This window comes from Neofelis nebulosa, chromosome 3 (assembly GCF_028018385.1).
Source record: "Neofelis nebulosa isolate mNeoNeb1 chromosome 3, mNeoNeb1.pri, whole genome shotgun sequence".
NCBI classification, from domain to species: Eukaryota; Metazoa; Chordata; class Mammalia; order Carnivora; family Felidae; genus Neofelis; species Neofelis nebulosa.
Genome location: NC_080784.1, coordinates 203,581,013 through 203,607,776, shown reverse-complemented (window position 1 = coordinate 203,607,776; position 26,764 = coordinate 203,581,013). Strand labels below are relative to the sequence as shown.

The 26,764-nt window shown below is 52.2% G+C and overlaps 1 protein-coding gene across 1 annotated transcript in view; it reads right to left on the bottom strand.

The window, feature by feature from the left end:
• The window catches only part of SORCS2 (sortilin related VPS10 domain containing receptor 2), a 472,981-nt gene that overhangs the window by 129,478 nt on the left and 316,739 nt on the right, over window positions 1-26,764 (bottom strand).

Genomic DNA, 26,764 nt, shown 5'->3' with positions numbered 1-26,764 from the left:
CTGGCTGCCCCATCTTGTAAGAGCCAGGTAACAGCTGGCACCTAGTAGGTGTTGAGTAAATGCCCGCGAGTGCATGAACGCTACAATGAACGGAACCACATCTCAGCCATGTAGAACGACCACCAGAGAGGGTGTCACAGAATCGTGGCAGCAAATCGGGACTGGGCACTTGGCAAGTGTCAGGCCTTAGGGCAAGGACGATCATGTAATGTGGATTGTAGGAAGCGGCCCGTCTGGTCCTTGCCCCTTGTTCCTGGCACACGGCCACTAAAACCCCTGAAATCTCCAGAGGGATAGGAAGATCTTTTGTGTGCTACTGGGAGGACTGGGGGCTGGGGGCCCCGGGGCTTCAGGATGGGGCCGGTGGTCAGAAAGGCCAAGGCTGGGAGGCCCCACACCCTGATCTCTGGAGGGGAGAGGGGCTGGAGCCTGAGTTGTATTCTGTATATAATGAGCTGGTAAGTGAAGCTGGCTCTTCCAGTTCTGTGAGTCGTTATAGCAAATTGTCAAACCTGGGGGGGGGGGGAGGGGGGAGAGGAGAAGGAGGGAGAGGAGCCTGCCCTGTCACACAGCCTCTAAGAGGAGGGCCCAGCGTGCTGTCCCAGGCAGGTGTACTTCCTGCAGGCAGAAGTCAGTTCCATCCCACCCTGCTGATCGCTGATCTCTGATCTCTCGCCCGCCCCAGAGCCCACCCTGGAAGCGGGCAGGGCAGAAGCTTGTGAGGGGAGAAAGCCTGGCCTGGGGCCCTCAGATCGACCAAGAAGTCTGCCTTCCTTGGGCCAGCCACCCGGCCAGGGCACCCGGGCAGAAGGAGGGGCGGGCCTCCTTCATTCTGTGATTTCTGAAAATGCATTCCTGTCACTTCCCGCTCAGGGCCACGTTCAGACAGCGCATCAGGAGGCAAACACGTACGACAGCCACCAAGGTCGACAAGCACCCTTATTTTGTTTTTTTTAAGAGACAGAGAGCACCACGCAAGAGCAAGCCAGGGAGACGCAGAGAGAGAGGGAGAGAGGATCCCTGGCCGGCACCGTGCTGTCAGTGCAGAGCCCGATGTGGGGCTCAGTCCCACAAACCGTGAGATCGTGACCCGAGCCGAAATCAAGAGCTGGCCGCCCAACCGACTGAGCCGCCCAGGCGCCCCGGGAAGGATTTCAATAAATGCCCATTTCGTTCCCGCAACAGGAGCGCTCTGGTTTACGAGCAGGGAGCCCCGAGCGGCCCTGTGTTCTGTGCAGGCTCCCGGGAGGCACAGGGGAACACGGGGGTCTGTCTCGCCATAACGACACTGTCACTCACTCCAAATTGGGCGGTTTCCGCACGAGGAGTCGCAACTGCCCAGCTCTGGCGCTCTGCTACTGATTGGCAATGACAGCATCTGCCGGTCGCTGCCCGCGTCCTGTCTTGCTGTCCACTCTCCGCCTGGAGCTGTCATGCAGCGGTAGGTAACCAGAGCGGCCCCTCACTGGCATTGGCTTTGGACTAGCATTTACCGAATGCCTACCAGGAGCCAGACGTTTCGTTTGCTGGTCTACGTCATTCATTCCTTCGCTCACTCGTTCATTCACTCAACAAATCCTCACAATGTTACGAACTAGGGGTTATATTCTAGGAAGGGTACGCTGGGTCTTGGGCAAGTTCAGCTGCGGCCCCAGCACCCGGACACGTCGGCGGACCCCGTCTCGCGCATGCTGTGTGTCCGCGGCGGGCCGACGAAGGCTCGGCTCCACCCGGCCCCCCGGGATCCAGGCCCACGGGGCCTTCGCGCTCTGCAAGGCTTGGCTTTCCCGGCCGTTGAGACGGTGGGGAGAGGGAAGCTTCTCAGGGTCGCTTCCTCTCCCACGGGGCAGCGCCTGGGTGTAACGGGGCGGGGAGTGCCTTCGCCCGCGGAGCCGCACGGAAAGGGGACCTGGGTGCGGGTAAGCACCATCACCTGCCTTCTCCTGCTCAGAGAACTCGGACACCCAGGCTGGGGGAGACTCAGCTCACTGCCAGGGTCACAGGGCTGGTGAGCCAGCTGCGGAACAGGCCTGCGTGGCTCCAAATATACCAGCGAATTCCAGGAGAGCCTGTGCCTTTTTTTTTTTTTTTAATACTAATGAGAGCGGCCACGGCCTGATGAAAGCGGCCTGTTGGTAAAGCCCCCCAAAATAATGAACACGCAGGGCCGCTGTAAACAGCAGAGCCCTGGAGCAAATGAAAGGGGCTTTGTGGAGTGGCCTAAACCGGAGGGTGATCTTTTGAAACGTTGAAGGGAAAAAGCTCCAGGCTGCTCGCAGGGCTGGAAAGCCAGGCCGGCGTCCTGGTTGTTTTGCCAGTTTAAAGGGGTTTCTTTTGGGGCGCCTGGGTGGCGCAGTCGGTTAAGCGTCCGACTTCAGCCAGGTCACGATCTCGCGGTCTGTGAGTTCGAGCCCCGCGTCAGGCTCTGGGCTGATGGCTCGGAGCCTGGAGCCTGTTTCCGATTCTGTGTCTCCCTCTCTCTCTGCCCCTCCCCCGTTCATGCTCAGTCTCTCTCTGTCCCAAAAATAAAAAAAAAAAAAAAATAAAAATAAAAATAAAAAAAAAAAAAAAAAAAAAAAAAAAAATAAAGGGGTTTCTTTTTCCTTACCCACGGCCTGCTGGGCTTTTCTGAAATGGCCCCATATAATCCTTTGAGGAGCCTCAGGTGTGCCCCAGAGGCTGACACAAAGCACAGAGATGTGAAATCGCAGCTCATATAGGCCCCAGATAAATAGACAGGCCGAGGAAGAACAGGGCCCATTCCCTCCCTGCAGTGGGGGCCCCCCAGTGCCCCTGCACTGGCTCCGAGGCCTCCCTAGGCATCCATCGGGGCCACAAGGCTGCTTCAGAGAGCCCCGCGGGGTGGGGATGCGTTTTCTCCAGAGCTAACCCCACCCGGTGTCACCTTTAATCCTCAAGAGCCAGACTTCCAGAGGGTTCTGCAGGCGAGAGCCTGAGAGGGGGCGAGGGTCAGCCCCGCAGCGGGGCCCTGGGCCCAGGAGTCCCCGTGTAATGAACCAGGTTGCACTCGGGCCCCTCCTCCACCTCAAGAGCCAGCCAAGTTGCACAGCTCTGCTGTTCTCCCGCACTCAGGCTCCCTCTAACCAAAGCCTGGAACCAGTGTCTGCTTTTCGGGACCCACGTGGATTGGGCTGGGCCACGGGGATCACCGGGGATCATCCTTCTGCCACGTCGGGTAGCCTGTGTGCAGGCCCTGGGCTTAGCGCCTGGACCGCTCTGAGAGGCTGTGAGCCTCCCACGAGGGGCCCTACACACCACATACAAATATGAAGCAGAACGCCAAGCTGAGCGGGGAAGCCAGTCCCCGGACTCCGGGGCCAGTGCTTTTCCTTGGCCTGCAGTAACTTTTGCTCACGCCCCTGATTCACACCTCCCTGCCCTGAATTTCCACCAGGCCTCTCCGTCCAAGTTAGCAAATAACACAGAGAATCCAACTGGCAAGATTAAAGCACAGCTATGAATATGCATGACTTTGTTCAGCAATCAGCCCGAACCCTTTCCAGAAGAAGGGATCCGAGCATAATTTTCTGCCACATATTTAAATTCAAATTAGTCATTATTTAATGTTGGGACAAATCGCCCGAGAAGGTCATGTTTTCGGTGTAATGTTTTTTTTCTTAATAAGCGAGGCTGACTCCCCGGGCGTGGGACGCACGCCCCGGTAACACGTTCCTTTCCCTTTTTCCGCTGGTGCTGAAGACATGACCCTGGAGACAGCGGTGACCACTGTCACTCCCGCTTTCTTGCATAAATGCTCCCTTACCCTGTTCCTCCGTGTCCCCTGCAGTGACACCATCCCTCCTCCTGGCTCACAAATGGATCGGCCGAATCTTCACGGTTGTGGGGGTCTAGGTATCAGATGAATCCAGACGGTCCGAGTTCACATCTCACTCTGCCATTTCCAAGCTGTGTGACCTCACTTTAGCCTCTCTGGGCCTCAGTTTCCTCATCTGTAGAAAGGGGGGTATAGTAGTTCCTACGACATAGGTCACTGAGTATTACTGCCTGCAAGGTGCTGAGAAGCATGCTTATGGCAAGGGTGCGTGCCCATGACAGTCCCCCGTTACTATCAACATGGCCACCGCGGCTGTCATCACCCATACAACAGCCTCCAGCACCACCCTCTCCGTCCTCACTTTCCAGGTTGTATTTCACCCCCCCCCCCCACTACAGTGGCCTCCTCACTGGCCCCCCGGATGGAATGCGTGCGGTGGCGGGGAGGGGGAGGGGGCTACGATCCCACCTCACCCGCCGGACGGTTCTGTCCCCCCCGTCACGCACCAGGTGCACCAAGAGTCTCGCCATCTCCCAAACAGGCCACACGCTTAGCCCTCTGTGTCTTTGCACATGCTGTTCCCCAGGCCCACAATGCTTATCCCCATTGTTCTGAATTGCTAACAGCCTCTGGAAGACCAACTCAATTTCCACGTCCTCGGTGAAGTGTCCCAACCTGGGCTGACTCAGCTGTCATCTCCTCCGTGCTTGGAGAGAAAAATAAACAGCAGAACAAAGAAGCCAAAATGCGAAAGTCCTGGCCACGCTGTTGTCTGAGCGTTCACCACACTGCACGGCGAGTGAATGAGCGAACGAATGAATGAACGAACCAACACGTGTCAGTCTCTGTGCCCGCTCCCTCCTCCTCCAGGGCCAGACCCCAGGCTAGCTCGTCACTGAAGGCACGTCGGACCCCAGTTTTCCAAGATGGGAGATGAAATGCCTTCACAGGGACTTCTCCGCCCCGACGACGGTCGTGAGTCTGCGCACAAGGCAGGCCCGTGCAAATCCACAGACGAAGCCTCATTCTCAGTGTCGTCGGCAGATTCCCAACTGGGTTTCCGGCTGGAGCTCCCTTTGCACCAATTGACCCTGAATTCCCTGGAAAGCTGGTTCCTCGGGTGCTCCTCAAATGGGCAGCCGACCCCAGGCTCTGAGCCCAACAACCCAGGAGACACGGAGAGATTTCCACACACTCAGAGTCTAAGTTAAAATATATCCTTTCCTTCCAATAATAATAATAATAGTCATAGTAAAACAACCCAGAGGTGGTTCAGCACGTTCAATCGGCCTAAAGAAACCCAAGGCCAGCTTCACCCCAGACATTTCTCGGCTCGAAGCCAGCTCCAGCGTGACGGGTCGGCTGCTGAGAGAGAAGAAAGCGTGTTGGGGCCACAGGAGATGTTTTCACCAACAAGCCATTTTCTTCCTCAGGGAGACACAGCTGGGTGGCAGTCCCACTGGAATGCCTGTTCCGCCCCCTCCCTGGGGACCCTGGGACAGAAGACAAAGGATGCTGGGAGCTGTCAGATTGACAGAGAAACTCTGTCCCCAGGGGCTCTGACAAGTCCTGCAGAGCCACTGTTTACAGTTAAAGAAATTGGTTTTAAAGGCCGATAAAGTGTTCTATTGTTACGGAGAGGCGATCCATCTGTACGTTGTTGTTGCTACTGAGGTGACAAATTGATTCTTTAAAAAAAAAAAACATCCCCGCACAGGCCCGGAGCTAGTCCTGCTGGCAGGGAGACAGCACTCCCTCAGCACAGGCCAGCCCTGCTCCACGAAGCCAGTTCGGAGGACAGGCCCCTCCCTCGGCAGGAAGGGAGGCGCAGGGACAGTGATGGGAGGCAGACAAACGCGTCAGAGCCCAGCCTGCATCTCACCCTGTCCTGTCCTGTCCTCCCACCACGAGCACCAGCCGTGAGCACCAGCGTGGGGCCCTCGTAGAGGTGACTCCAGGCAGTATGGGTCTCTATGGAAACCCCACGCTCAACCACCTGGGCCCTAATCAACCCCATCGACCAAACACCTGACCGCTTATCAGCCTCATGTCTAATCCTGACCATGATACCCCAACAGAAGGAGAAGTCCTAAGTGCGGGCTCCTGTCTGTCTCGTCACTGCACCCCCAGGTCGGGGCTGACACGTTCACTCGGGGGGGTAAATGACAAACCGACCGGCCATGGCGGTGCCGGGGGTGGGGGGAGACCCAAGCTTAGCCCGGGGTCGCAGAGCTGCTGAGCGGGTGGCAACAAGGCTGTGGCCCCAAAATGACCCGAAACCCGTCAACCTGCCGCCTCTTCTAACACAGACCGGCCCCAAGATCTGGAAACCCCGCACCTGAGGGCTGCAGGGCTCCCGGTTCACCATCTAAGCAAGACCAGACTCATTTCACTGATGTTCTACCGAGGGGTTGCTGCCTCTGTTTGCACACCCCTCAGGACGGGGAGTTCACTCCCACACGGGACAGCCGTGCCCATCTCTGAACGTCGGCGGCTGCCAAGGTTGTTCTTAATTTCCAGCCGGGCTCTGCTCCTCGACCCGCACGCGTCTGCCCTCGATTCCAGACAGACGCCCCGTAAGTCTGCGTCTGCCATTTACTGGCTGACCGAGGTGGGGAGAGTTAGTTGACATCCCTGGGCCTCGGTGTCCTCATCTTGTGACAGAGATAACAAGGGTCCCTGCCTTGCAGGGCCGTCCCGAGGACTGAACACGTTCCTGTAGGTGCTCAGAGCCGGGCCTAGGGACTGGCATCCGTCCCAGAGGCCCCGTATCACACTGACCTTCCTTCCTTGCCTCCAGGAAGGGTGTTCAGGTTCTTGAGAATAACATATTTCTAAGGTATATATCCTCAGAGGATTGAAAACACACACTCCAAGGTGGGTGAGGAAGCCAGACACAGGGATTCCACAGGCAGATCCACAGAGAGGAAGGATCCAGAAGGCGGCCAAGCTGGCGGGAGGCGGGCTGGGAGGGGTGGCTCGTGGGTGCGGGCTCCTCTGGGGAGATGAGAATGTTCTGGCACGGAACAGAGGTGGGGGGTCCCAACACGGAATGTGCTACGTGTCACTGCATTGTTCACTTTAAGACGTTTTATTTTATGTTATGCGACTGTCTCCTCCCTTGTACCCAAAAGGCTACCGCGTGGGGGGATGACGTTGACCTAAGTCTAGCCTTGCTTTCCGAGCAGAAGAAATACGTGGCAGTTAGGGACCTGAGCCCCAGCCCCCGGGGTGGAGAAGCCTGAGAGGCCATTTTACCAGGAGCAGGAGCAGGAGCAGGAGGGGGCAGTCAGTGCGGGCCTGGGTCTGCCGAACAGGCTGAAAAAGGGACCTCAAGTCCGTGCTGGGGACCCCAGGCAAGCCGCTCACTCGCCTGCCCTTTGTCGGATCTCCTGTCCCTCCACCATCTGGGGGAAGGAGGAGAGTCCGACTCTGTGAGCACCTCTTGCTGAGCACCTCTGGTCTCCAAGGGCCGAAATGGCCCTGCTGAGTTTCACTTGCCGTTCGGGTTATTTTAGCTCCGAGGATGCTCTGGCCGGCTTTGGGGACATTAGCAGAAGAGCCAGCAGAGGGGTGGGGTGGGGCACACACTACAGATCTTCCACTGCGAGAAGGACGGGGGGCTGTGGGGCTGTGAAGGAGGCCCTACTGTGTGTGTGCGGGCAGTGGGGGTCTGAGGTTGTGAGGAGGGATTCTCCGGATAACACTACCGGTTTTGGCCTCGGAGAAGCTCCAGCTTCGTCCCGCAGCATTAGCTGATTTAGTCCCCGCCACAGCCCTGGGAGGTGGGAACCGTCCTTCTCATCTTACAGATGCGGAAACAGGCACAGAGAGGCGAAGTGACCTGCCCAAGGCCACACAGCGGTGGGTGCATGCGAGGCCACGTGGCTGCGATGCAGGGCCCTCACTGTGGAGAACAGCAGAAGTCTGCAGAAAGGGGGCCAACTGTTGCATTTTGAGTAATTCTGGCACGCAAATCAGCTTTATGGCTCGTTTCCACAGTCTTCCCTGTGATGGGGAGAGGACGTTGTGTGTGAGGAAGGGCCTGGGGACTTTCTAATTGCCTGCAGTTATCCGGAAAGGCACAACACAATAAGCACAGGGAGGGAAACAGGAGAGAGGCTGATCTGATTTTCCCTCCTTTTATTGCAGGGAGAAGAACAGGAACTGAGAAGGGGACGCCCTTGGCTTTGAGCCCCTGGTTAGCCACTTACTTAGCTGTGACTGTCTCTGAGCCTCTGTCCCTTCATGGAGAAACGGGGACCAGAGGACGCCCGGCCCTGCCCTGCCCAGCTCCCGGGGTGGTTTTCAGAGCCTGGGCGCGCACGGGCCTCAGAACACGCGAAGACGTTTTCGGATTCAGAGGATTTTGTCCTTGAGGACAAGCAGGCCTGATTGGATTATTTTCCTTCACCTTCGCATCCCGGGGCAGGCCTGGAGCCAACGTGGGCAGGTTTCATATGGTGGGAGCCTCCCACCAAGAAGCCCATTGTCCCCAGAGCATCCGTGCTCTCCCCGCCTGGGTTCTCCCACTTCCGACGGCAGGGAGCCGGCTTCCCCCTGTTCCAGCAGCCTCTGTGTGCCCGCTCCTGCCCCAGGCTGCCCACCAGAGGCCTCGCCAGAGCTCTGACCGCCCTGATCCCGCCTGCACAAAGTGCTCTGTCCAGACCCTGCCCCCGCCTCCTGCACTAGAGCCCCGTCCAGCCCACGGGTCCCATGGGTCGCATCAGCCTTTCCCAATCAGGGACAAAAGCTCCCCGTGAACATGTGACAGGGGCCGGGGGATCTGGTAAGCGACCACTGCAGCCTGGCAGGGGCGGATGGCACCCGAGGGGCAGGGCGTGCTGGGTGTGTGACTTGTCCTGACTTCTCTGAGACCGGAGCTGGAGGGCCTCATCAAGGAGACGGTCTGGCCGACGCGACGTGACCGCACCAAATGCAGAGACCATCCTGCCAGGGCCACGAGGAGGGCAGGGCGTCAGGGCTATGAAGACCCACCCCTCCTTCCTTCTGCTCTGGGTGATGCTCCTCTTTGTCCAACACGGGCACATAGAAAACCAGAAGAAAAAACCTGCACGGTGCCATGAATGGGCACAGCAGCCGAGCTGAAAGGAACATCACCCTCAGGACTCAGAGAAAGGCGCTGTCTCTGAAAAGGACTCAGCCCCGAAACCTGAAGAAAACGTAAGGAAACCTGTCGCCGGCACTCTCACGAGGATGTGAGAGGACACGGGCGTCCCGAGAGAAGGAGATGTGAGAGGCAGAGTTTGCACACAGAGAAGGAATCGGGGATATGGCGGAAATCCCTCTGGACCTTTCCCAGCAGGTAGCAGAAGACGACCAATAAGTAGAATTCACAGGAGGGGGAAGAAGAGTGAGTGGCCTCGGAGATGAGAGCACAGGGACCTAGCCTCAAAGCGGTTAGATGTTCCCAAGGAGGGGGCACAAGTGTGACAGAGCGATGATCAGAGGCACAGAATGAAATCTGCACAGAAGCAGCCCAGCACGCCCCACACGGAGTCCCCGAGAGGACGCCGGCCGTCGGCCCCGCCTGGTGCAGATGTCTACCGACAAGGAGGGAGAAAATCAGGCAGAAGGGACCAACAACCTGACTGGCAGAAGGCACCTCCCTGATGCTAAATATTAGGCAAACAGAGCAGCGCCTCCCATCAGTTTGAGAAGAAAGAGGGTGGCTCAGAAATTCTGGATACGGTCAGGGTGCGATCCGACCGTGGGGGAGTCAGAAAATGATCCCAGGGGCTCCTGGGTGGCTCAGTCGGTTGAGTGTCCGACTCCGGCTCAGGTCACGATCTCACGGTTCATGAGTTCGTGAACTCACGGTTCGTGAGCTCGAGCCCCGCGTCGGGCTCGCTGCCGTCGGTACAGAGCCCGCTTTGGAACTTCTGTCGCTCCCTCTCTCTCTGCTCCTCCCCTGTTCTCTCTCCCTCTCAAAAATAGATAAACATTAAAAAAATAATAATTCATGAATGCAAGGCCAACACCCCTGGCCAGAAAAACCGGACTCTGTCCCCATTTCTGCTACAGAAGCTTTCACTGTATTACCCTCACCCTCGTGCTCAAGACCAGCCTTTGAGGTTGTATCCCAGCCAAGTGAGTGAAGAATCATGACCACTAAGCAAGAGCGGGACAGACGCATCCAACGGCGGCAAGAGGCCGCGTGCGCAGGAGGCTACGACCGCAGCAGATGTGATTATAAACACTGAGCACGCTACAGCTCGCTCTCGAGCCCAGAGACTTCGGATACGAGAGTAGTAATTTAATGCCCGCAGTCCATGAATTGTGTCTATGATACCCGGAGGAGGGAGGACACGTAGGACCCGGTCCACTGACGTTCCTGCTGCTGACTCTGGAGGTCAGCAGCCCCGGGACGGCAGCAGACGGGAGCCAGGAGAAACGAACAAGAACCCGAAGCAGAAGGGAGGGCCCCCTTTGTCTCCGGGAGCTGGGAGGGGGGCCAGGATGATGTTCCTCCTCTGGCTGCTGTGACAGCAGTCTCCCCTCCCTCGCGCTGACCCGGACCCTCCCCTAGAAGTCCGGTGGCTTTGTGCTCGCTTCGGCAGCACATATACTAGAAGTCCGGTGGCTTTGAGGTGCCAGGCAGAAATGCAGACCACATGAGAGGTGACAATTCGGCCAAGTGTCGTTTTCCCCAAGGGAGCCCATGCCCCCACATCAGGAGGCGTTTCGGGGGGAGACCAAGAGCCTTCACTCCCACTGCGTCTGTTTCCTGCTCAAGAAAACACGGCCCGACGGGGACGTTACAGGCTTCCGTTTTATACGATTGTCTCAGATCTTGCCTTTCCTGCTTCCCTCTCTCCTTCTCATCCACCCCACAAAGCATTTGGAGGGCCTGTTACATATCAGGCCATGATGCTCTCATCGCCTCCCTGGCGGTGTGGGCATGCCGAGCAACCCACTGGCACCAACGTTCACAACAGGATATTTACTGCCACCTCCCTTCATGTTTTGCAACGTGCTGTCCTTATTTTGACATCCCCTAGTGCCTAGCCTCAGCATCTATAAACAGAGCCCACATAATTAGGCTAATGACATCGATTTTCTCAGTTCAAGTGGGTAATGGCAACGTTTATCCCACTTTGGAAATCTCACACAGTCTGTTGCGGGCTGCAGAATCATGATGCCCTTGGTACCCTGCCTGCGAACCTAGCCAGACTCAGATTTACTCCCCGTAGCCGAGGCCACTTTGGTTTCTTCCTGGGGTTGGGCAGAGGAGGCAAGGGCACGACCGCCTTGGCTCCTTTTGGATCTACTGTGGAGGCAGCCACATTCTGTGTCGCGCGACTGGCAGGGGGACCGACCTGTCACACGGAAGAACCTGAACTGTCCCCATTTCTGCCTCTGTACAACCTTGAGCACGTCCCTTACGACTTCCAGATCTCAGTTTTGCCTCCTGTAAGATGAGAGGGGCACCAGCGATCGTCTGACCTCCTTTCTAGGACCAACTGCCCGTTAAGTATCTCCTTTAGCTCGCTGTGGCACAGGAGCCCTGTGTTCTCCATACTGTGTCTCAGCTCCCAAAGCACGAGCCCTGCTGGACACAGACGCGGCTGCAGCGACTGGAGACCATGCCTCCAGGGTCCCTAAGTCTCCGTTTTATCTGTGCCCCCTCCGAGCCTGCACCGGGCACCCCCAGCATTCTCATTCTTGCCCATTCTCTTGTCATTGGCAACCAGGAATTCACATTCCTTCTTATCAGTGACACTTATTGGCTACTGTTAGCAACAACAGCTGATTCGACCAGCATTTATGGCACACCGGCTACATGACGGACACGATGTTAGGAGGTGGCACGTGGGGTGAAGCCAGAGATGCTGCTGCAACACAGCACTTTGCCGGGTCAGAGTCTACAGACCACGTCCACAGACACTATCTCAGTCCTGAGCGTCTAGCCTCTGGAACAGGTCTTCTGAATCCTATTTTACGGATGAAGAGACTGAGACAGTGAGGGTGAGGGCTGCACAGGAGACACAGCACAGCAGAGACTGAATCCCGGCCCTCCAGCCCCAGAGCGCAGGCTCTCGGTGCTGTGCCGAGGCTGAAAGTGACCTCAACCCCATTGGAGCTTCTGGGTGCAAAGAGACCTGACCTGGGGATGAGGCCTGGGTTGTAGCCCCACTTGGTCATTGCGTGGTTAGCTGACCTGGGCAGACTGAGTCTCGGAGAACAGAGGGGCATTGGGATGCGTGACCCTCAGGGTCTCATCCGGAGCAAGCCACCCATGATGCCTGTCCTCCCTCCAAGGCACGCTCTCTGGAGGCACCCCTCGCATCATGGGAAAAGGAAGACTCTGAACAGCAGGAAGGATCTAAGGTGGGGTCGAAACGGTGAGGAGCAGGTGTGCTGGCCCTTTCTGCCAGCCCTGTACCTTCCCGCAAAGGAAGTTGCACCCAGGGCTGATCTGGGCAGAGCCCTCCGTGGGAACTGCCAGACTTGGTAAGTTTGCCAAGGTCCCCAGGAACCTGCAGCCAATCATCCTCATGTCAAAAAACGTGTATCGAGCACCTGCTAAGTGACAGGTCCTGGAGCCACAGCCCATCCACGCTCAACAATGAGCCCAGAGTGGATGGGGACCTGCCATTGGGGGGGTGGGGGTGAGGTGGGAGGAAGGTGGCAGTGATCTGCTGGGCCACTTCGACTGCATTTTGGCTCAAACCATGGCTGTCATTGTTAATAGAACTTCCTGGCCCAGGCAGTGGGTTTTCAGTGCATGGGGGCATTCGAGTAGAGGCTGCACATTCTCCTGCTGGATGAGGCATGCTCACGGAGGGGGGCTGGAAGGCATCCACATTGCCTGAGGGTCCCCCAGTCTCAGGCTTCTGTGATCCTTTCATTTGTAACAAATTTCTTTTTGACAATGGCTTCTAAAAGCCAGCTAGATGTCCAACTCCCTGGTGATGGGTACGTCAACTGTGATAGATACACGGTTTATTTAAACACTGTGCGTAAAAGCTGCAGGAGGCAGTGTGGTGCAATGGCAAGACCACGACCTTTGTCATCAGACACCCATGCATTCAAAACCATCTCTGGCCCTTACTGAGCTGTGTGATCTTGGGCAGTTTACTTAGCCTCTCTGAACTTCAGTTTCAACATCTGCAAAGTTGGAGATGAGAGCACTCTCATCTCAAAGTCCTTTTGCACAGGAGAATTAATGTCTGAAATACCTTAATATCATGCTACGAACACATACGTCCCCAATAAATGGTAGCTAACTACAAAAATGGCTACATTACCGTTAACTATTTGAAGCCATCAAAATGTTCACAACGCATTCTTAATAATGTGGGAGAATACTTCAGCGATGCAAATTAAGAGTATAAAAGTATCTCAACTATGTAAGAAAAATGCATAGAAAAAAGACAAGGAAATACATCAGGACATTACAAGAGACCGTCTCTAGATGGCGGATATACAGGTAGCACTATTTTTCAGTGTTTGGGCTCTCTGCAGTTAGCAAGCATTACCATAGAGGTGGAATCCAGGACTCGGGTTCTGGGCAGGACTCTGGCAGCAGGAGTCCATAGCGGGCACAGGAAGGCCAGGCTGGAGCTCCCAAGGGCACCGACCAAGTGGCCAGAGAGGCTCATCTCGGTCAGCACCACGGACAGCGCTCAGGGCAGCCAAGGTCCTGGTTTGCATGGGGGCTCCCGTCCTGCGGCGTTTTGGGGGTCACAAAACGACCAGGTCCAGCTACTATCAGGCAGGTTCCTGTATCTTCAAAACTGGTTCTCCTCTACCTCAGATGTCACACCAGCCAAGAAGATGACAAACGCCTTGTTTCTTTAGGACAGGGTCTGCCCTGACTTGTTCTAACAAAGTTACAGTAACATATACCATCAGGTGAACAGCAGCCCACGCTGCCAGAATTCCTATTTCCTCGGACCCTTGTCGAACTGGATTCTTGTTGCTATCTCAGTTTTTGGCCCATGTAAGAAGCAAGAGAGGTACCTGGTTGTTCGGTTTGCTTTTCATTGAGAGGCTGAACATCTGTTTTCACATGCTTCATAAAATTTGTATCAGAATTTGCTATTTTTCTGTATGTTGTTTGTTAAGTGTCTTTTTCCTTTTTCCCTTAAATAATTCTTCTTGGGGCACTTAGGTGGCTCAGTCGGTTAAGTGTCCAACTCTTGGTTTCAGTTCAGGTCATGATCTCACGGTTCGTGGGTTTGAGCCCCACATCGGGCTCTGTGGTGACAGTGCAGAGCCTGCTTGGGATTCTCTCTCTCCCTCTCTTTCTGCCCCTCCCCTTCTCTCTCTCTCTCCCTCTCTCTCAAAAAAAAGATAAACATTAAAAAAATTCTCCTTGTAACTTTTTTTTAAAGTTAAGTATATATGAAAGCCAAAAGGCTTTTGTGTCAGACAGATCTGGGTTCAATTCTCAGGTCTAGCTGGAAATATTTGGGTACAACCCAACATATAGTTATTACTGTAACTTGGGAGTGGTCTCCCATCATTCTGCACCTCCTAAAATCGAGATTGGCATTCTGGCCCACGCATCTCTAACTTCTGTACAATTCAGGAAGTTCTTCCTACTCAGGATCCAGGATTCCTACCCTTGGCATGCTTGGCTCTCTGCTCCAGACATGGTCCCAACCCTTCCCACATCTCCCCGAGCCCCACTGCTATGTGGGAGCATCTGCTGTTGCCCGAAATAGCTCCCAAACAGGTAGACAGCAAAGAGTGTCAGTTCCTCCCTGAGACTTCCTAGGGGAAAAATTTTAAACATCAAGAAATAATTTTGTAAAGAAGTAGGTTATTATGCAAAGCAATTTCTACCAGCTAAAAAAAAGTATTGCTTGTCTATTTGTATAGAAAATGACAAGTTAATGTGCCACGAATTGGAAGGCTTTTCATTAAGCCTGGGCTTTGACTGCACAGCCAGCCCGGTGAACCGGTTTAACCAAACACCCATTTACGTACCTTCGTAAGCACACACATCTGATCGAATGGTCCCTCCTCCTTGCCTCTGCTCACCCTCTTCGCTCTGTCTGGACTCACGCCAGTCTGCCCTCCCACAAACAAATCGCACCCAGCTCTTAACTATTAGCATAGCTGCTTCTCTCCCAGGAAACCCTCCTGGATCCTTATAGGTAGAAGAGATCTTCATCCACAATCTCCCGGCACTTTGTGTCTCTGGGTTCTGGGAATCCCAGACATCCATCGGTTTGTCTCCTCTACTAGAAGGCGAGCTCCCCAAGACAGGCCTCACTCACCTCTGCATACTCAGTGCTTCACACAAGCCCAGGGCAGACCAGGTGCTCATCAAAGTGTGTCCTACTGAGGGGCCCCTGGGGGGATCAGGCGGTTAAGCATCCGACTCTTGATTTTGGCTCAGGTCATGATCTCACGGCTCCTGACTTCAAGCCCTGCATCAGGCTCTGCCCCTCCCCCACTTGGGATTCTCTCTCTCTCTCCCTCTCTCTCTGCCTCGCCCCCACTTGGAATTCTCTCTCCCTGCCCCTCCCCCACTTGGGATTCTCTCTTTTTCCTTCTCTCTGCCCCTCCCCCATGCATGCACACGTGAGCTTGTACATGTGCACTCTCTCTCAAAGTAAATAAATAAATAAACTTTTTTAAAAAGTGCATTCTGGGGCGCCTGGGTGGCTCAGTCGGTTAAGCGTCCAACTTCAGCTCAGGTCACAATCTCACGGTCCGTGAGTTCGAGCCCCGCGTCAGGCTCTGGGCCGATGGCTCGGAGCCTGGAGCCTATTTCCGATTCTGTGTCTCCCTCTCTCTCTGCCCCTCCCCCGTTCATGCTCTGTCTCTCTCTGTCCCAAAAATAAATAAACGTTAAAAAAAAAAGTGCATTCTGTTGAGATCCAACATGACGTAGAAGACGTATTGAGAAGCATGGTCCGTATCTTACTGGTCCCGGGGGTCTCGGGAATACTTGAGGCCATCCTAAAAGACAGTGGGATCTAAGAGGGCATCCTGGGGAGCCCAAAAGAATCAAGACCAGCGTTCTAATTCTGGCTCCTCCACAGATAAGTTATGTGGGCAAAATGGGTTCCCTGGGTCTCAGCTTCCCCCACTATCCCATGGGGCTAACAACGCCCACTCCCAGGTGTCGTGAGGACGTCGTGAAATTACATACGTGTACGCCTGTGGGTGTGGAGGCGGCCCAGCCAAAGCGTGTGGAGTTTTCTATGCACTTGGTGTATGGCCACTATTATAACAATTTTTTAAAAATCATAATGCAAGTGAACAATAAAGACATCCATGCATCATCACTCGTGCGTGGGAAAAGTAAAGAAAGATAAAGGGAAGCTCCTCACTGAGGGAGCACGAACACACGTGATACAGTCTGGGGCCCAGGGGCACCCCTGGGGTACCGGTGGGTTTGCATTCAGGGCAGCTGGGAAGGGGACATGTGGACACGTTCAGGCTTCATAAGAACTGAAATCACAACCATTGAGTCATTCATTCATTCATTCATTCATTCATTCACTCGTTGCACCGTGGGAGAGATACAGAGACTTACGTGTGGCTGGAACAGAAACCCGTCAGTCTCAAAGAGCCCTGATATCCGCCCGCAGCCAGACTTCAGAATCAGCAAGGAGTTAACTCAGGGGTGAGGTGGGCTCGTATCCAGGAAGCAGAGATGTCAGGGCTAACTCACCAACATTTCACAGAAAGCATAAAATCGAGTAGGATTCCAGGACTGGGGAAACCTGGAGACCAGATATTCTGATTGTTCCATTTTACAGATGGCGAAACTGAGTCCCAGAGAGCTTACACGCCTTGTCCAAAGTCATCAGTCACAGAGCTGGGACCCAGGTGGCTTCTGAGGGGTCCAGCGCTCTTTGTCAGCTTTGTTGGACCTTAGACACACTTCAGAGGTACAGGAACTAAACCCTCCCTGAGCATATAATCAAAACTAAGAAAACTCATCAACTGGCTCAGGCTTTAGCAGGACAAATTGACTGGAAGGAGTCATGGTGGATACTTTGGTTGTGATTCACAAGGGCAGACAAGAGCTCCTGGCAGTTTAGTAGAAAAACTCTGAAAATACTTCAGATCATAGTCCTTTTCAAAGTGCTTTAGTGCTTTAGCCCTTACCTGATCTGACCACTTGACCTCACCTGTCTGCCCACCAGAAAGGTGGAAGAAACTGGAAGGCGCCATCTTTGAGGTACCCTGTCGCCTCCTCTTTCCCTTTCCCGCTCTGGACAAACCAAGATCTCCCACCAGCTGAAGTCCACGTCCTCGACTTAGTCTGCTTGCCACAGCGGCTGGGGTCTCTCCAGGGCAGAAAGCCAACTCCACCGGCCCCTGCCTCAGCTTCTCCTCGCTGGACTCCAACAGACAAGGCAAACGGGCTGCCAGAAGAGCACATGGGTGAAATTTCATATGAATCCCCACAGCTCTCGGAAGACAGGTGCGATGAGCCCCATCCACAACCAGGGCTGCGTAGCTGCGGGCTCTCAGGCGGGCACCCGCTCCCCTGGCACAGTCCCGGCCCGCACCACACCTGGGCCAGCTCTGTGTACCCACACCCCCTGCCCAGCCCCCATAGCCTCTTGACTCTGCATCCTCCAGCCGTCCACAACGGTCTCAACGCCTTGCCTTGATGTTCTGGGACCTCCCTTTCTGACAGTAGCTCCACTTTCCAGATTCTGCGCTTTCTTTCCACCCTCCACCTCCATGCCTTGCAGATGCGCCTTCTGTCACTGCTTCCTAGATAACAGCTCTTGAAACATAAGTTTTTGGATCTTTTTCCAGCCAACTCCTATTTATCCCTCAATGCCCAGCAGAAATGTCACCTCCGAGGTCAGACACCCACAAGGGGAGCACAGCCTTTCCTCACTGACATAGCGCTCGGCACCCAGTAGGCACTCAACGGCTGTTCTTATCTGATTGGCTCTTTCCTACTGCTTTCTTTTGCTAAATACGAGGAGATGCTAATATTCGTTGTCTCTTAAAAAGGTCTTTAAAAAATGATTACTGGAAGTAGGCTCATATTTTTAGAATGAAATTACTCACTAATAGATCCCTCCTGGCTTATTACTGTGTGTAGGCAATCAAATCCTCCCCACGACCCACGGGGCCAGGAAACGAGGTTTCTCTTTGCCACGACAGCATTTTGGCTGAGCGGGTGGCTTTGGGCAGAAGGGGGAGGCCGCTGGTGTGGAGCTCTCTGGTACCATCAATTCTGTTTTCTAGGGAGAATATTCTGACGCCGGAGTTCACCTCCGTCCTTGCAACTTGCCACATCCTGACACACAGCTGTGCACCAGTCATTAAAATCGTGTTTGTTCATTGAGATGTGACTCCCCCCTCAACCCAGAAATGTGACAGTCTTCACTTCATCAATTCACGAACCAATGGAGCTTTTCAAAAAACTAATTTCTTAATTATGAACTCGGATCATTCATTTGTCAAATTACTGAACAGAAACAGAGACATCAAATAATTTATTCCTCATCCCCTCCCTAAACACCTCCCTGGTCAAACGCGGACTCCTGCTTGACTCCGCAAAGAAAAGGAAAAACAAGGGCGGCATGGATTCACCTTCCCAATTACTACGCGTAAACACTCGGGTTAATTCTGAGGCCTTGGACATCCAAGGAGCGAGAAGTGCACCATCCAATCTGGCGGTGGCTAGCTGAGCACCTGAAATGCACCAGAGAGACTGAGGAGCCAAATTTTAAATTTAACTTAATTATAATTAAGTTCACTTTCATTGTAAAGACCAATTTAATTCGCATATTGGAAAACTTAAGCATCTTTGGAACAACCTGGGCATGTGGGTCATCCACTCTCCCAACTGTAAATTTCATGCACTCTAAACATCGATCAAATACTTCCAATGATATTTTAGTGGCTTAGAAATTGAGATGTGCTGTGAGACCCAAATATAAACTGGATTTCAGAGATTTGGTATGAGAGTAGAGTGTAAAGGATCTCACTGGCAATTTTACTTCAATTATTTGTCGACACTGAAGGAGTTCAGAGCAAGTCTCCCCCAAACGCGCCTCTTTAGCATGCAGACTATTTTGAGCTGAAGGCAATTGAGACCCTGTGGGCTCAAGAGAAACGTTTTGCCCCTTCCTTAACTACCTAGAAGAATCTAAATTGAGGATTCCTCCCAGAATGAGAGTTATTACAGAGATAAATACATCTGAGGGACCCGTCTGTGTGGCAGGGCAAACACCGAATGACCAGACACCTGCCCCTTACTGCCCTGTGAATCGCCCTCCTCCCCTTTGCAGCCCCAGGCCCCCATCCTACTCCTTAGCTCAGGATGGCACAGATACCTTATTTTACCTTTCTGTCTTGGAGCCTCTCGTGTGTGAGGGGTTCCCGAATGTACAAAATTAAATTTGATTTTTTTTCTGTTAATCTGTCTCATGTCAACTTAATTCTTAGACCAGCTGGAAGAACCTTTGAAGGGTTGAGTAAATTTTTTCCTCCCCTACAGCCAGCCTGGAGCCCTGGCGTGCTGGGGGCCACTCGCCCGGAAGCTGCTGCAGGAAAAACAGCCTGGACCTCTGACAGCTGGTAAAGGTAAGAACTACTGGGTCTCCTGGGCCTCCTGGGTCTCTACCTGCAGAGTCCAGAGGAAGCAGCATGGGGAGGGTCCTTTTCATCCTTTTCAAAATTTAGAGTAGCGGAAAATATTGATGGAACTAGCTCCTGGGGCTTAGTGACTCTGGTATTTGGTCTGAGTACTCACAGTTCTTATCCATCCTTTCCCCCCCCGAAATGGCCATTATTTCTGTCTGCTGTGTTGTTCTATGTCCTGAGAGCTCGGCTTTTCGGCCAGTGAGGATAGTGTCTCTGGTCTGCCAGCCAGAGGATGTGTAGTGGCACACATCTAATGGGCAGCCCAAACGGGCTGTGGATCTGACGGTCTTCGTCTGACTGGGCCAGCTCTCAGGGGAGTTTGTCATAAGAGATCCTGGTCCATAAAAAGCTGTTGTCGTCTTTAACCTTCACTGTCAGTGCTGGAAAAATCCTATCCCGGGAGCACCTGCCCGGTGCCACAGATTAGCAGATCTGTGACTGGAGGCATCACATTTTCTTTTTTTAAATTTTTTTTTCAACTTTTTTTTTTTATTTATTTTTGGGACAGAGAGAGACAGAGCATGAACGGGGGAGGGGCAGAGAGAGAGGGAGACACAGAATCGGAAACAGGCTCCAGGCTCCGAGCCATCAGCCCAGAGCCTGACGCGGGGCTCGAACTCACGGACCGCGAGATCGTGACCTGGCTGAAGTCGGACGCTTAACCGACTGCACCACCCAGGCGCTCCGAGGAGGCATCACATTTTCATCGGAGACCACAGCCACCTTACCACCTATGCAACAAAGTCCTTTGCTTCCTAAGACTGATTTTTGGGAAGGAACTTTTTGGGTCATGGGGGCTGTATCATCTGCACCCACTCCACGGACACCACCTGCATCCATGGTAAAGATATATTCTAAGCCTGGAAGGTTACCTCCGGGTCATTCCACGAAAAGGCTTATTGATTTGAATCACTATTGACAGATCCCACTCATCAATGACCAGACGATAGATCCTCTGAATTGGCCATATTTGAGAGAAGAAAAAAAGATTAGAGAGCTCTCGTCTTAAACCATTTATTGGCACCTGTAGAGAGACCAAATTAAAAAGAGGACACAAGGAAATATAATGACTACCCTGAGGGACTCCCTTAACACGATGAAAGGACAGAAATTAGACTTTGAACAAAAATGAAATTCAACATAAATTCCCCTACCCATACCCGGCCCCATATGCCTGTTTCGGTTTCCTTTTTTTTTTTTTTTTTTTTTTCTTACAAGATTTACAGAGAGCTCTGCAGCCTAGCCTCCAGGCCTCGCCCACATGGGTTACTCCTGTACATGCTGAAAGCCAGGAAGGGGCTTAGGGGAAACATGGGGACAGGCAGGAGGGCTCACAGTGCTGGGCTCTGTCATCAGGCTCCACCAACTTCTGGCCTTCCTATGCAATGTCCTTTGCAGATATATCCTAGATCCCCAGTGAAAGAGTACATTTCCCCTGGACAGCAGCAGATCTTTGCAGGAGGTTCTACCAAATTTAGAGAAGACTGAGAAAGACCATCTTCCTCCCTCCAGAGGAAATACATGACCAGAATTTCCCTTAGGCTTTCTTACACATGACCAGACGATGCCCAGGAGCTGACAGAAGAGGAAAATAAAATTTCACGATGCCCCTTCTTTTCCAAATCTAGACCCAATGGTTACTGATCCTTCCTTTTCCAGGGACAGCTATTGCCTTCCTGATGGTCTCACTTTGCATCCTGAGAACGTGGCTTGGTCTCTGCCTGCCTTGGACATGCAGGTTGCTGGCTCTTTCTTTTGGCTACCTTTGGGAATGACTCTGGATCTTGGGAAGGTGGCATCCTTGGGAAGGTCTCTCTTTGGGGACCCCTCCTATGCCCAAGGGGGAGGGAGGGGTTACTTAACACTGCCAGAATATTTACTGTTTGTCCCAGCTGAAAACGGGCAGGATATTTAGAATATATTTTTTTAAGTAGCTCTGTAGTTAAAAGTTGGCTAGGGCGCCTGGGTGGCTCAGTCGGTTGAGCGGCCGACTTCGGCTCAGGTCATGATGTCGCGGTCCGTGAGTTCGAGCCCGCGTTGGGCTCTGTGCTGACAGTTCGGAGCCTGGAGCCCGTTTCAGATTCTGTGTCTCCTTCTCTCTCTGACCCTCCCCCATTCATGCTCTGTCTCTCTCTGTCCCAAAAATAAATAAACTTAAAAAAAAATTAAAAAAAAAAGTTGGCTAGATTAGAAGCTGATATTCAGAACCTGATAGGAATTTTTTTTAAGGCTTTCTCCCCCAAGTTAAAATTAGAGCTATGTACCCAGAAGAAAAAGAAGCAAATTGAAGATAATTGGGTGGGGAGATCAACCCACGATGTCATTTAAGCTTGTAACATAAGGGATTCCTTAATGGATTGAAAGCAACTGTCCTTATCTTATAAATCTTAGCAAAGCTAAAAGTACAGCCTCATAAATAATTCAAAGACCTTTAACCTGCCCTTTTTATCAATCCTCAAACCCTCCCTCCTTATCCCAAGAGACTTAAAAGTATTGTCCTTGGGAATCCAAAGCCCTTCTTGGAGAAACTTAGCTACTTTCTCTGTGCCTTTGTGATAGGGATTTTCTACTCACATCTTCTCTAGCACCTAGGAGCCATTCTTTGGAAAGCAGACTTTATGGGGTGCCTGGGTGGTTCAGTCGGTTAAGTGTCTGACTTCAGCTCAGGTCATGGTCTCACGGTTTGTGAGTTCGAGCCCCACGTCTGGCTCTGTGCTGATAGCTCAGAGCTTGGTGCCTGCTTTGGATTATGTCTCTCCCTCTCTCTGCCTCTCCCCTGCTCTCTCTCTCTCTCTCTCTCTCTCTCTCTCTCAAATAAATAAATAAACAAACATTTACAAAATTGAAAAACAAACTTTAGGGAGAGATTTCTCATCAGAAAAGAGAGATAGAGACAGAGGGAAAGAGGAAGTCTTTGGAAACTGGGCAAATGAACACAACTTATGCACATACATGAGAAAGCACAAGATCTCTGCACCTGTTCATGTACGTCAACCCATGTGTTGTGGGTGTGTGAGAGTTTCCTACTTCTGGGTTGCACTACCAAATTTAATTTGTAAAAGAACTCTACAGAGTTGGTTTGGGACATGATCTTATACGGCTTGGCTGTTCTAAAGCTCTCAGAAATCATAGAAAATGAACCCAAATGTTCTCCAAGTTCATGTGATCTAGGATTAATCTTTAATAAATAAAACCTACTTGGAGTGTGTTGATGTAATGAAACAGGCATGCCTTTAGAGTCCTTGGCGTTAAATACAATCCTTTTATGCTATTCAGCTTTATTCAGAGTAAGATAAGCTCTTGTTATATCTGTTACAGGACCTGCCAGCAAGAAAGACAACTGAAGGCTACTGGTTAGCTCTTTAACACTTTATAAAATTTTCATGAGTGATCAAAACAAACCTGTTGCGAATGAGTATGTCGAATAGACACACATAAGATAAAAAAAAAATCTTTAGGCAAATTTCTAAAAGTTTCCTCAAATCTTTTTGGTCACCTGAAACTTCGAATTTTGCTCTTAAGTTTATGATAAGTTAAATCCGTTGAATATCCAGATCGATCCCAAATAAGAGAAAATACAGAAACGTTCATTGCTAAAGAAGAATTTAAACCACCAGAAATCGAAAGGGAAACATCTCCGTGTGCAGAGAATGGGATGTGTGTTTCTGGTAGGAAAAGGTAGGAGGAATAAAAATGCATTTTGCTGTGGTTGAGGCAAAAGAAAGTAATTCTGTCCTAAAGTGAATCTGGTTATTTAAAAAGGGAAAAGACAGAACCAAGTTTGAATGTAAAATGGTTGTACAAGTCTTGTGGAAAAGGAATCTTTGGAAAGGGATTTCAGTCATGCTCAGGACTGGTGAAGACAGGAATTACTTTAATTAAGTCAATGAGCTTTAATCCCCAAAGTACACTGGGTGCAAGGCCACAATTTGGTTCCTCTGGAGGCTGTTCAATGTTCAGTCTGAAGATTCCTTATGAAAAGTTCCAGCAAAACAGATTTAAAAAGAGCCTGTGTGGTCGATCACCATTCTTGCTGCACTTAGGCCAATCATCAGGCCAAGTTTGTTTCAAACCAGGCTTACTTGGCACACAAATTCGTCTTCATTTGGTTATCTTTGGTGGAAACGAGGGCGATTTTAGAGAGAAAAACTGTCTCAATAACATACCGTTTTGGATACTAGAGGATCCTGGTTCTGAGGAATGGTCTCTGTGGGTTTGCTATTTGCCTATAAACTGGACTAGATCCTGAATTCTTCTGATTTCCTCAGACAACTTCCTATGACTCTCCAAACTAACACTTCCAATCCTCTCCCATCCCTTTGAGTTGGAATCATGAGAACTGCCCTCTTCCCCGAGGCCCTGCAAACTGCAGCGAGGTGGCCTGATGTAAACTTGACCAGAATCGCTGTAACAGACGTGTTTAGACAAGCTTCAGGCGTGTTGTGCGTGAGCCACTGAGAAGGACCACCAGGAATATTCAAACCGCAAACCATGAAAATCACCAGATGGCCACCGCCTGCCCTCCCTCCATCTGGGGATGCTTTGAGCCTGGCGTCCAGAAATCCCACTGGCAGCACTCAAGATACTGGGTTGGGAACTTGTTCTATTAACCTGTGTTTTTCTTTGGTTTCCGTAGGAATACCTCTTATTAATTGCCTGACTGTACAATATAGGCCTTACTTTGGGAGCCCACCTGCAAAGCTGTTTCCTAAAATTAGTCACATCAGCTTGACTGACCTGCCCTATTCTCAGGACTGAGGCTGGTTAACAAGGTAAGCAGCAATCTACCAACTCAGCTTCTGGACCATGAAACTTCTTTAACGTCCCAAAGGCTCAGCTGAAGGGGTTCAGAGCAAGTCTCCCCCAAACGTACTTCTTTAGCACATGGACTATTTTGAGCTGAAGGCAATCGAGACCCTGTGGGCTCACAAGAAACATTTTGCCCCTCTCTTAACTACCTAGAAGAATCTAAATTGAGGCTCTTTCCCAGCATGAGAGTTATTACAGAGATAAATACATCTGAGGGACCCGTCTGTGTGGCAGGGCAAACATCGAATGACCAGACACCTGCCCCTTACTGCCCTGTGAATCGCCCTCCTCCCCTTTGCAGCCCCAGGCCCCCATCCTATTCCTTAGCTCAGGATGGCACAGATACCTTATTTTACCTTTCTGTCTTGGAGACTCTTATGTGTGTGAGTTTCCCGAACGTATGAAGTTAAATTTGATTTTCTTCTGTTGATCTGTCTCATGTCAATTTAATTCTTAGACCAGATGCAAGAATCGGAATGATAGAGGAAAATGTTTCCTCCCCCACAACGTAATATTGCATTAAATAAAATATACTGTTGAGGGGTGCCTGGGTGGCTCAGTCGGTTAAGCACCCAACTTCAGCTCAGGTCATGATCTCCCAGCTCGTGAGTTCGAGCCCCACATCAGGCTCATTGCTGTCAGTGCAGAGCCTGCTTCAGATGCTCTGTCCCACTCCCGCCCCATCCCTCCCCTGCTCACGTGCATGTTCGCTCTCTCTCTCTCTCCCTCCCTCTCAAAAATAAATAAACATTTAAATATATGTATATTTGGGCGTGGCTTTTAGGAAACTTGACATTATGTATGTGTTTACATGCTATTTCTATAGACTGAGCCAGCCTAGAACTTATGGGGAAAGCTGCATGAGGATCTTCTCACAGACACTTCATTTCACAAGAGGGTGACTATGGCAGACTTCAGGGGCCATTGCCCTCTCCTATGGTCTCCGTCTCTCCTGGTCCTCTTTCCCACGGTCACCCCCGCTATGGTCTCCTGCCACCAGCCCCAGCACGCTTACTGTGTGATGTCACAATGGAGAACCCTCATCTTTTCTGTTACTACACCTTCACTTGAAAGTCAGGCCACAGGAACTGAAGCTTCTGGAATGGGCAAGGCAGGAGACCGAAGGCAGGAAAGGAGCCACCCACAGTCAGGTCAGTAGGTGGTGGTTTCTCCACTGGAGAAGGGGGTGATATTCAGATGAGAGGAGCCAGCTGACGTGAAAGCCTTTTAGGATTCACTCAAGACCTCGCTGAGGACAGCCAACACCAGCATGGACATCTCCATGGATTCAGTCAAGGAAGCTACGCGTTCCGCTGCCGATGTGGGCTGACCTTTAAGGGTCCTGCCCTGGGGGAGAAGGCTCACTCAGCTTCCGCGGTGAGGGGCCTGCTTCCCTCCCTCCCCCTTCCCTGTCCCTCTCTAATAAGCACAGCCCCATCTGCTGCCTGCCCAGCATTCTGTGTAACATGCGTCAGAAACCAGAAGAACTCTCAGAGGACCAACTGCAGGGTGGAGGAGAGCAGACCTGCATCTCACTCTTAAAGACTCAAATACAAACAACTCCCCGCTCTCTAAGCGAAGATGTGCATTTGGCTCTAAACACAGCAAGCTCGCGCTGTCCTTCCCAGGGAGGGGCCCTCGTCTCACCCCACGTCTTCGATGGTGAAGCAGGTCATCAAGGTCACTGTGGGGAGAAGGGGGGCGCAGACACAGGACAGAGCTTGCCCCATGGGGCTCACACACAAGTAAGCTGATTTCCCAAAGCGACAGGTGCTTTGAAGAAAAGGAAGCAAAGGAAAAGAGAAGTCTTGGGGGAGAGGAGGTGTGCCATTTTGGACAGCTTGGCCATGGAGGGAGGCCTGGGGGATCTCTGGGACAGAGTGACCTGGGAAGACAGGCTGGGGCAGTGGGAGCAAGGCTGGTGCTTCCCAGGAACAGCCAGGAGGCAGGCGGGACGCAGTGAGGGTGCGGAGCACGGCCTCGGGGGCCAGAACAGCAGTTTGAAATCCATTCTATGTGTGTGTTACCATGAAGAGGCCAAGAGTCTGCAGCCTGGCAGGGGTCCCGACTTGGAACCTCCTGTGGATGCTCTGCGTGAGGTTCCCTTTGTCCCTTAAATTCCTCGAAGCTGAGCAGGAGCTATTCGCTCTGAAAAGGGAGCAAACTGCCTTCACCTACTTACTGGCTAGATGGACACGGCACCTGAAGTGGCCAAGGTCTTGCCACTGTGACCTGCTGACATTCACCGGCCAAGGGGTGTCTCTGGAGCAGTTGCCTTTAGAAAGACAACACCCTTCAAGAAGAAACTTCTCTAATGGGAGGGGGCGTGGCCACCGAGATCTTGAGAACCTGCTGATGGGTGAGCCTCGAGTGTCTCAGAGGCAAGGTGCTTTCAAGAGCTGTTGAACTTGAACATGAATTATGAATTTCTCTTCTCCCGAAAGACACAAGTTCCAAATGGGAACTGGAGGCAGGCTGTTGTCACATGTATGCTACTCGGCTTGTTTTCGAAAAGAGTCAACACATACAACTCGTCCCTTCCGATCAAGGGCT